At 42.1% G+C, this 10,344-nt stretch overlaps 1 protein-coding gene and 1 long non-coding RNA gene across 4 annotated transcripts in view; one reads left to right on the top strand and one right to left on the bottom strand.

Annotated features, from left to right (window-relative positions):
* LOC118748881 overlaps positions 1–10,344 on the top strand; it is a 349,864-nt gene that overhangs the window by 266,993 nt on the left and 72,527 nt on the right. The window lies entirely within an intron of this gene.
* LOC118748902 lies at positions 2,336–10,338 on the bottom strand. Of its 3 annotated transcripts, none has more exons than XR_004994107.1 (3): positions 10,225–10,338; positions 9,545–9,968; positions 2,336–3,164 (listed from the first exon to the last, which is right to left on the bottom strand). It is a non-coding gene; the product is annotated as an uncharacterized LOC118748902 (long non-coding RNA). The 3 variants fall into 3 exon arrangements; XR_004994110.1 differs by having other exon boundaries at positions 9,545–9,933; XR_004994109.1 differs by lacking the exon at positions 10,225–10,338 and adding an exon at positions 10,080–10,117.

Here is a 10,344-nt window from a genome sequence, read left to right as displayed (position 1 = left end):
ATATATATGTACGTAAATATGCTCATAAATATTTAATTCAATAGATCGGTCTTGTGTCGTCTACAAAGGTGTACCGAGCGCTCATTTACCTGTTGCACATAGTGATGCATTACAAGTTCCAAATCATCCATCCGAATTCGAAACTGTCTATGATTGCAAACAGGCTATGGCAACGCCATTACCACTTGATGATGGATCTGATTACATTCCGATTGAAAACAACTTACCGTCTTTCATATCCCAAGAACACCTAAACAGCATGGTGCGTAAATTAAATCTCTCCCATAACAACGCAATGATTTTGGCATCAGAACTGAAAAGCGTGAATGTTTTAGCACCAGGAGTAAAAGTAACGGCCTACAAACATAGACAAGATCCGTTTATGTCATATTTCAAGTTACCGGAAGATGGCACTCAGGCTTATTGCAATGATGTAGCAGGTTTGATGAATGAAATAGGAATTACTGACTATAAACCCGAACAATGGCGTCTCTTTATTGACGCATCAAAGCGAAGTTTGAAAGCAGTCTTGCTCTATCGCGATGGTAGCAAGAAACCCGTTCCCGTCTTGTATGCGGTTGGAATAAAGGAATCAGACGAAACAATGCAATTAATCTTAGATTACATCAGTACGAAGAGCAAAGGTGGCGCGTGAACTGTGATTTTAAAGTTCTCTCACTACTATCAGGCATGCAAATGGGCTACACTAAATACTGTTGCTTGTTCTGTCATTGGGATAGTAGAGCCAAATGCAATCACTATACCAAATGTGATTGGCTAAAAAGAAAGGAACAAACGAATGGTCAATTCAATATAGTTCACGAGCCCTTGATAGCGCTTAATAAAATCATGCTTCCCGATTTACATATCAAACTTGGTGTTGTTAAGAATTACATCAAAGAGTTGGTTAGAGTCAACGAAACTGCATTCCTATATTTGAAAAATAATGTCTTTCCAAAACTTTCCGTTGAAAAAATCCGTGAAGGTAGTTTTTTGATTGTATATGAGTGAAAATCTCTCAAGTGGATGTAAACTGAATAAAGTAATTTGTGCGAAAATATATTGACCGTCCAATTTTGGGTGGCCCATTTGTTGTTGCCATATATTTTATTATATCTTGCTTTAAGAACCCTATAATTTTTATTTCAGGTGTTCTTAATGGGCCGGACATCAGAAGATTAATGAAGGATCAAGGCTTCTTGGAAATTCTTAACGGCACAGCAGCCGTTGCATGGGATGCAGTTCGAGCTTTAATTAAACATGTTCTGTGTAAAAATCGTTCACCAGAATATGCCATTTTTATTGCGAACTTGATGGAATCTTTTGACGCCTTTGATGTGCACATGTCTCTTAAAATCCACATGCTACACAGTCACTATGACTTTTACGGGCAACAGCTTTCAACAGAAACAGACGAGGTAGGAGAGCGATTTCACCAATCCATTATGTGTTTTGAGGACCGATTCGCTGGAAAACGATTGAATTCAATGTTGGCGGACTTTTGCTGGTCGATCGCAGGAGGCAAAGGATATTAAAAAATTCATTCGAGCAATAGAAACTAGCAAAATATGCCAAAACGGGATTGAAGAGAACTCAAATTCAGGTCCAAATAGTATATAAACTAATATTATAAAAAAATATTACGAAATAAATATGAAAATATAAGTTGTAATGCAAAACCACATATCTGAACAACCAGTTGTATGGGAGCTATATGTTACAGTGAACCGATTTCCATGATTTTCAGGTTATATCAAAATACAGTCACGTGCAAAATTTTAGTAAAATAACCTTAAAACTGAGGTAATTATTAACAAAAAACCTAAAATTTAAGCAGATTTTCAAGCACCGTTATCTGGAAAACTAGAGCCAATCTGGAAAAACGGAGGACGCCATTGAATTTAAAAGATCCCAGTTAAGTAAGATCAGTTATCAAAACCTTTGCCCAGAAAAAAATTCAAAACATGAGCAGAGTGTTTTAAACTAGTGATGGGCGAGCCCGAGATGTTTTAGACGCTTGTCTCGATTGACCTCGATGTTTTCTCTCGTAGACGATTTGCCACCCGAAAAAAGTCGTGCTTAAGCTGAACTAACATATTCGTTAACAATCGACCAAGTCATCTTGGTCTCGCTGCTGGCCAGCGGTTGTTAAAACATCTCGATGGTTCTCTGTCGCAGACTGTGGCAACGAATTGCCAGTCGCGTTTAACATTCGATAAAAATCGGTCAAAACATCTCGGACTATGTTCGAGTACTTACGTCCACTTGTTGCGTACGTGCAGAGTGCACTTGCATAAAACGTATGCATGTAAATGCGTAACGAAAAGAAATATAATTTGCTTTACAATCTATGAATCTCAAGTGTTTATTATCCAATATGTTTGATTACAATGAAAATTCTAATTCAAGGTGCCAGAGGGGCGGATTTGAAAGTTAACGATGTGAAAGCGGTGGCGGTCAGTAGAAGACTAAAAAACCTAGGCTGGCGCGCTCGGGTCTCCCCGTACCGTCGCTTTACAATTCAAAAATCGGAAAAACACGCCACCCAAATTTACGATATACAAGTTAATATGTACATATTCTAAAAAGGTTTACAATTCATTTGGTAGGTAATCCATCTTCAAATTTGGAAAATACAAAATTTAAAAAGCAAACGCGCGCAGCTGTCCCTCGTCTACAAATCTATCAGATTTATGCCCATGTTCTCAACATGCCGGCCCGCCTGTGCCGGAGCAATATTGAGCAGCTGTTTCAGCTTTTCTAGCGTCACTACCGCCTGGCTGAATAAATCCTGTATGCGCTGCTGGACGCCTGTACGGCCTTTATGCTTCTTGGGCGGCTTGTCCACGGCCTTAATGGTCGACTGTATTCCCTGGCGGCTGGATTTCACACGAGGCTCTTCACGGCGGCGGCGGTCTGGCGGTGGAGAGGCGGAGCGGTGTAGCATGGTGTGATGCGCTTTGCCACATCGGTGGCAACTATCGTGCGAGTCACATGCGCCGGTTACGTGGGACGTGGCCAGGCAATTGATGCAATAGCGATGCACCTTTGCCGATTCGTACCTCTCATCTGGCGTCATCGCTTTGAAGGCGTGGCAGAACCTCAGACTATGGAAGCGGCAACACAAACGACACAAACTAAATTCCATTGCGCACAATGACTACCTGTGGAAGAGAATTTCGAAAGGCAGGATTAGTGGTTTAACCGGTGATATGAATGCGCGCTGTGTGGGGAGAATAAGAATGGGAATATTATATGTGTGTGTATGCGTATTATCAGTGGTTGAGTGTCGCTATGAAGGGAGCACGCAGAGTTTGGTGACATTTCGGGTAACTACGCCTGCCTGTGTGCGAATATCCACTACGCGCACGTTTTGGTCCGCACCGAGATGGAGTTTTATCACTCTGCCAAGTCGCCAGTCGTTTGGGGGCAAGAGATCGTCTTTGATGACGACTAGATCTCCTTCGCTGACATTGAGCTGGGGGTGTTTCCACTTAAATCTCCTGTGCAATTCTTGCAGGTACTCAGTTTTCCAACGTGAGCTGAATTGCTGATGGAGAACTTTCAATTTTTGCCATTTGGTGTTGAGCGATACATTTTCGGCATTCGGTTCAGGTAGGGAAACCAAGGGAGCCCCGCGGAGAAAATGGCCTGGCGTTAAAGCTAATAAGTCGCTTGGATCTTGTGACATGGGGGAGAGAGGGCGCGAGTTGAGGACCGCTTCGATTCGAATGAGGAGAGTGGTGAATTCCTCAAATGTGAATTTGTGGTTTCCAGCGACTTTAGTGAAGTGGGTTTTAAAGCTTTTTACGGCGGCTTCCCACAGACCACCCATATGAGGGGCGTATGGCGGTATGAATTGCCAAGAGAGTCCCTGTACCGCATATCGTGCAGCGATATCCGAAGTTGCCTCTTTTAGAAATAAGGCAAAATCGCGCTGGATAGCCCGGTGTGCTCCGATAAACGTCTTCCCGTTGTCGGACATAATTTTGTTTGGCAGTCCGCGGCGACCGACGAACCGAGTAAAGGCGGCTCTGAATGCTTCTGTAGTCAAGTGTGTGCAGGACTCTAAATGGACAGCTTTGTGGAAAAGCACACGAATACGCAAACGTATGCTTTTGTGTGAGACACTCGTCGCAAGGGGGATGTTTTTACCATAAATAGTCCAGCGAAATCAACACCAGTTGTGTGAAATGGCACCGAGTAAGTTGAACGCTCGGGGGGCAGTGCTGCCATTATTTGTGATCGCATTCGTTGTTTATAAATAGTAAAAGTCTTGCACTGAAATATGCACCTTTTCAGTTTTTGTTTGAGTCTGGGAATGTAGTACTCTTGCTGCACCATACGAACCATTAACTGTTTTTCAGCGTGAAGCAAGGTGTTATGCAGAAAATCTAGCAGCAAGGAGCAGAATTTGGAGCTATCTGGGATGATTATGGGGTGCCGTTCATTGTAGCTTAGCGCGGCCTGAGCTAGACGACCATTTACGCGCATGATCCCCGCTTTGTCCAGAATAGGGTTTAGGGTGAGTAGTGAGCTTTTTTTGTCAATTGGTTTTGAAGCCTCCAACGCCTGAATTTCTTCTACAAAATGGTGGCGCTGAGTGATTGCGATCAATTTCATTTTTGTATGATTTATCTCTTCCTGTGTAAGAGCTAACGTGGTGGGAATTGGGGATTTTTGCGAGTTGCGAATAAACCGATACAAAAAAGCAATAACTCTTAAGGCTCGTGAAAATGAGGAGAATCGATCAAGGATATATGTACATTCTAAGGTGTGGAGGGATTCTATCGGTCTCTTTTCAGAAGGGGCTGGTTTGGAGAGCCACTCGGACCCGTTCCACCATAAGGAACATCCAGCTAAAGCTTGTGGTTTGCATCCACGCGTTCCTAAATCTGCTGGATTATCACCACTGGGTACGTGGCGCCAAGTGGCATTGCTGACATTTTGGAGAATTTGAGTGATCCTGTTGGCTACATACGTTTTCCATGAATGTGGTGGTTTTTCCAGCCAAGCTAACACTATTGAGGAGTCCGACCAGAGGGTTAATTCATGAGGTGGCAGATTCAGTTGGGAACGGGTGACAGCAATTAACTTCGATAGCAACACAGCGCCACAAAGTTCTAAACGTGGCAAACTTATCGTTGTAGATGCGGGTAAAGGGTCGCAAGAGTACGAGAAGGAGTCAGTCAGTGCGTTCCATCTTATTCGAAGCGTTTTAGTTGAGCTTGTGTCTTGGAATTTGAGAAACTCAGTATCTAAGACATCGGTATCTGGGATTAATTCAAGGATTTTTGGGTGATTTGCTGTAATTTTTCTCAGCGGAAAGCCTGCCGATTTTAGAGCTTCTATAGTTTGGGTCATAGAGGTGATAGTGGACTGTATATTGTGTCCGCCAGAGAGTCCATCATCTACATATGTTTCATGTAGTATGATGTTTTTGGCGCGGGGGAATTTTTCTTGGCAATCGTGAGCTAACTGGCGGAGCGTGCGAATTGCAAGATATGGGGCGCAGTTAACACCGAAAGTGGCGGTTTTTAACTTAAAATCTTCGATTGGCAGGTGAGGGGCTTTCCTAAAGAGAATCCTTTGGAAATTTTGATCTTCGTTATGGACGAGTATTTGGCGATACATTTTCTCTATGTCGCCATTGAAAACGAATTTATAAAGACGCCATTTAAGGATAATGGCCGTTAAGTCGTTTTGGAGTATTGGGCCTGTATAAAGAACGTCATTCAGGGAGTTTCCTGAATGTGATGTCTTAGATGCGTTAAAGACGACACGCACATTTGTCGTTTTACTGTCGGGCTTCAAGACAGCATGATGGGGTAAGTAAAATGAAAAATATTTCCCGTCTTTTATTATTTCAAGGGGTGAAGCGTGTTCCATGTGCCTCATGTGCAAGTACTCGTTTAGTACTTCTGAGTACTTTTCGCGCAGTCCCGGCTTTTTATCCAGAGTCCTCTATGCTTATATATTGCTGCTGAGCTGCTGGGCGGGAGTGGCCTAAGGCAAGGGCGTCCGGGAATTCGGGTTTGAAGGGGAGTTTCACCACGTAGGGTCCATCCTCTCGTCTGGCGGTCGTGGTCCTGTAGAGTTCCTCACAGAATTCGTCTTCTGCTGATTTGGGTTGAGCGGTTTCTATCTCCTCTTCCTCCCAAAACCTTTTGATCAGCGTGCTGAGTTCGGGCTCCGTTGCCTCTGTGACGTGGGTGGAGAACGTCGAGATATGTTCTCTTACTGGATCACTGAGTATCCAACCGAATATTGTGTTTTGGGCTACTAAGGTGCCGTCGATGTTACGTTGTAGCCCATCCAGGAGTATTTGGGGAGTTATATCACTTCCTATCACCATGTCAATCTTCGATGGTGTAAAGCAGTTAGGGTCAGCAAGTTGGAGGGAGTGTAATTCGTCTATGTTGACATTGGACACTTTAGATGTGGGCAGAAAGTGGGTAAGCTGTGGGAGAATGGCACAAGTTGTGATCTTCTGGCCTAAATCCGATGAACATAGCGTTATCTCGCAAATTTTGTTCGAATTCTGTACTACCATTCCTCCCATTCCAGAGATTTGGTAGTGAGTTTCTCTTGTGGGTAGGCCAAGGAGTTTTTGAATTCGTGACGCTACAAAGGTCTTCTGTGATCCTTGATCGACTAAAGCACAAATTTTATGATACTCTCCTTCAAAGTAAATGGGAACTATTGCCGTGGGGAGTAGGGTTGTTGCGCTGCTACTGGAAAAATGCGAAGAGACCTTTTGGACATTGCTGTCAGGTGGGTGTTTGGTAAGTGCATTTTTAGCAGCCTGCTCAGATGTCGAAGGCTGTTCATGGTCTATCCGACTTTGAGTCGACATTTGCGCTTGGGTTCTTTGAGGTTTTGGGTTGGCCCTAGTTGATTGGGATTGTGGTTGGAAATGGAGAAGGGAGTGATGTCTCTTTTGGCAATATACGCATAAGAACTTGCTCTGACAATCACTATTGAAGTGGGAATATGAGAGGCAATTCTCACAATATTTATTTTCTCTTACGAACTTGAGTCGCTCAGTTACGGACAGGGCTTTAAACTTCACGCAGGTTTTCATTGGATGGTTTTGGTTGCATAATTTACATGATACCTGCTGATTTAGTTCCGTGTGAAAGTTGTGGGTTTTCGGTTTATTAAAAGGGTGTGAGTTTTGATTAATAGCTCTGGGGGGGAAGTTTGGTTGAGGCGTTCTTGTTTTACCTGGGCGATAAGTGCTGAGTCTTTCCACGACTTCATACCGAGTTGTTAAAAACTCATTCATATCTGCCCACAGCGGCAGTTATTTTCGAGAACTCAGCGACTGTTCCCACAAAGAAAGGGTTTCACAGGGCAGTTTCGAAGAGAAAATATAGACAAGGATGGGGTCCCAGTCAGAGGTTGGGATTCCTTGTGCTGCCAAAGTGGACAAACAGTTGTTATCGTAGTTTGGAGTTTTTCAATCTGCTCACCGTTCTCTGAGTAAATCGATTGGAGATTGAAGCGGGTTTTAATTTGGTTATCCACCAATATTCTGCGGTTTTCATACCGCACTTTCAGTGCCTCCCAGGGTAATTGAAAGCTTTCGTCAGTCAGCGGGTATTGCTTAACCAATTGCCCTGCCTGGCCTCTCGTTTTTTGGCGAAAATGGTAGAGTTTCTGAGCTGGTGTTAGCTTGGGGTGATTTCCATAGACTGCCGTGAACATATCCCTAAAGGCCGGCCAGTCTTCTTACCCACCATGGAAGATTTCGGTGTCACATGGTGGTACTTTGAGAAAAACTTCAGGGGCGCTTGAAGTGTTTGGGGGGTTTCTGGGTTGTGGAGGTGGTGCTAAAAGCTGCAGAGCATCTAGTATTTGGGACATACAATTTTCGTAGCTTTCTGAGCACTTTTTATATTTTTGCTCGATTGAGCCACTTGACTCATCATGATCTCCGGAAAGGGATACTGCTCTAAAGGATGCAACGAGCGATTCCCACAATCTGTCCAGTTGCTGGATCTTGACCTTCAATAGGGATTCTGTTTGGTCAGCTATAAGAGTTGCTGACCATGTAGAGTAAAAGGACTCTAATCTATTGCTTTCAAATATGAAGGCCTGGAGGCTTGCCTCTGAATCATTATCAGTAGCAGTTATTGATTTCTTTTCCATGGTGTTTGAGATGGGTAATTTGGGTTGGGTTAATTATATAAACTGTACCTCGTTACAATATTAAGGGGTTTGAGTCCAGTTTAATTATATTTAAAATTGATTTAAAATAATTCTTTGATTATAATTTTTTATTTTGTGTGGGTACTGGTTTTGTCCCACCGTGAGTCAGTTGCTTTTTGCTACACTGTACTGTCTTAGCGCGTCTAAGTCCAGTAACAGTGATTTTTGTGTGCAGCGCAAGAGCGAAAAAAAGGGTGGAGCCTATTTGTGTACGCGTTGGTATGTATGTACGTACCTCGGCGGTTTTCTATATGTACATATAAGTATGTGCAATATGAGTGCGCGGTAACCGAAATATATTCGAAGTGCTGTTGACGGTCGAAAAGGGGTAAGCAACCAACCACGTATTTATATATACGTACGTATGTCGCACTTGACTACGCTAATATTAGTATGGGTCAATTTTGTTTGCGATAAAAAACCGAACAAGTTGGGTTCAAATGCATGTATCTACCTCTATATATATTTGGATATATATTTATAAATTTATGTGTGAGGGCCGAAAGGTCTATATATTTTATAAAAATCTTGAAGGAGACTGGGAAACGCTTCTTTTTATATTTATTTATTTAAACTTTTTCCTTTTTATATAGCCGCACACTAATGTGTACTTACTTCGGTATCTATATATGTCGCAAGCGTTTTTGTTCACTGCTGAAAAATAGCGGCACTTAGCTGAGTGGTACAGGGATAGGGTAGATATGTACGCATTAAGTGAGATTGCACAAATGCTGAAACGTATTTACATACATATGTTGCGCGCGAATTATTTACCGCTTCGGATTTTTGGCGATTTTATAAGGGTATGAGCAAAAGCGTGCGTACATATGTATGTACATATGTACATGTACAGTATGCGCCAAAGGGGACTGTGTGTATATGCGGTTGTGTTCTGCGCGCTAGTTCTTCGTTTACAAGTAGATTTAGGAGTTGGAGAAGGCAAGTGAATATATATATGTGCACACAGGCGTGCAAACAATTATGTGTTAGGGTACAGCGTACGTGGAAAAATGGAAAATGCCCGTTTGGAAATTCGGGACTTATATACATCAAAATATGGGCGGTTAATACAAGAGTTTATATATACATTTGCATATACAATGTGCTACGTATGTATATTTTTATAGCGGTTTTTGGATAGGGAAAATTTTTAACGCGCGGGGATTGTGAGTATATATGTACATACATATATTTCGGTATATATGTATGTCTGTATCGAGACAGTTATTTCAATTACGGTAAATTAAAGGTTCGACAACTTTAATTCACCGTACGGGAAACCGCTATAAAAGTTGCATACGTATGTATATAATAATATGTGCGCACTTACGGGTTTCTCTGATACCACCTGTGACTATGTCCAACTGTACCGCAATTGTTTTGCCTTTTGTGCTGTGCCGCGCCGGTGTTTTGCTGTGCTGCGCCGGTGATGCTGCTGCCGTTATCCTCCGTTGATGTTGCTGCCGCTTGCCAAGACGCCTCGTGAGAAATTGCGAACTTTTTTTTTTTTATATTAATATGTATATATATATTTTTTTTTCACTTTGGCTTTTTTTTATGCCCTGTGGCTCTTTTTCGTTAATAGCGTGTTCACATTAATAACATATGCTTAACTATGTATATCATTTTTCATTTAAGTTGAGTATATTTGTATATAAAGTAAGCATATATATTTTTTTTTTTAAGTGTGGGATTGAGGCGCAGGTATAGCTGCTAGCGCTTTAAATTTGGGGGCGCAGGTATCACTGCTAGCGCTTTAAATTTGGGGGCGCAGGCATGATAAAAATATAGTAAGGTAGAACCGCTGAGAGTCACTTTTAAAATTCTTGACGTTTCCAAACAATTTAATTTTTAAATTTACTCACAACTCACACACACATTTTCATTTTCAATCTCAAGCAACAACAATTTCGAATAATTTAATTTTTTTATTTTCACTTTTATATGATTTTAAAATGTTGGCAAACTTCAAAAAAAATCATGGCCGACAAATTGAGAGAACGGTTCTACCTTGCTATATTTTTATCATGGGCGCAGGTATCACTGCTAGCGCTTTAAATGTGGGGGCGCAGGTATCACTGCTAGCGCTTTAAATGGGGGCGCGGTGCAGGTATCACTGCTAGCACTAAA

This window comes from Rhagoletis pomonella, unplaced genomic scaffold, assembly GCF_013731165.1.
Source record: "Rhagoletis pomonella isolate Grant_MI unplaced genomic scaffold, Rhpom_1.0 Rhpom_scaffold_00001, whole genome shotgun sequence".
Classification (NCBI taxonomy): Eukaryota; Metazoa; Arthropoda; class Insecta; order Diptera; family Tephritidae; genus Rhagoletis; species Rhagoletis pomonella.
This window is presented reverse-complemented; position numbering and strand designations above follow the sequence as displayed.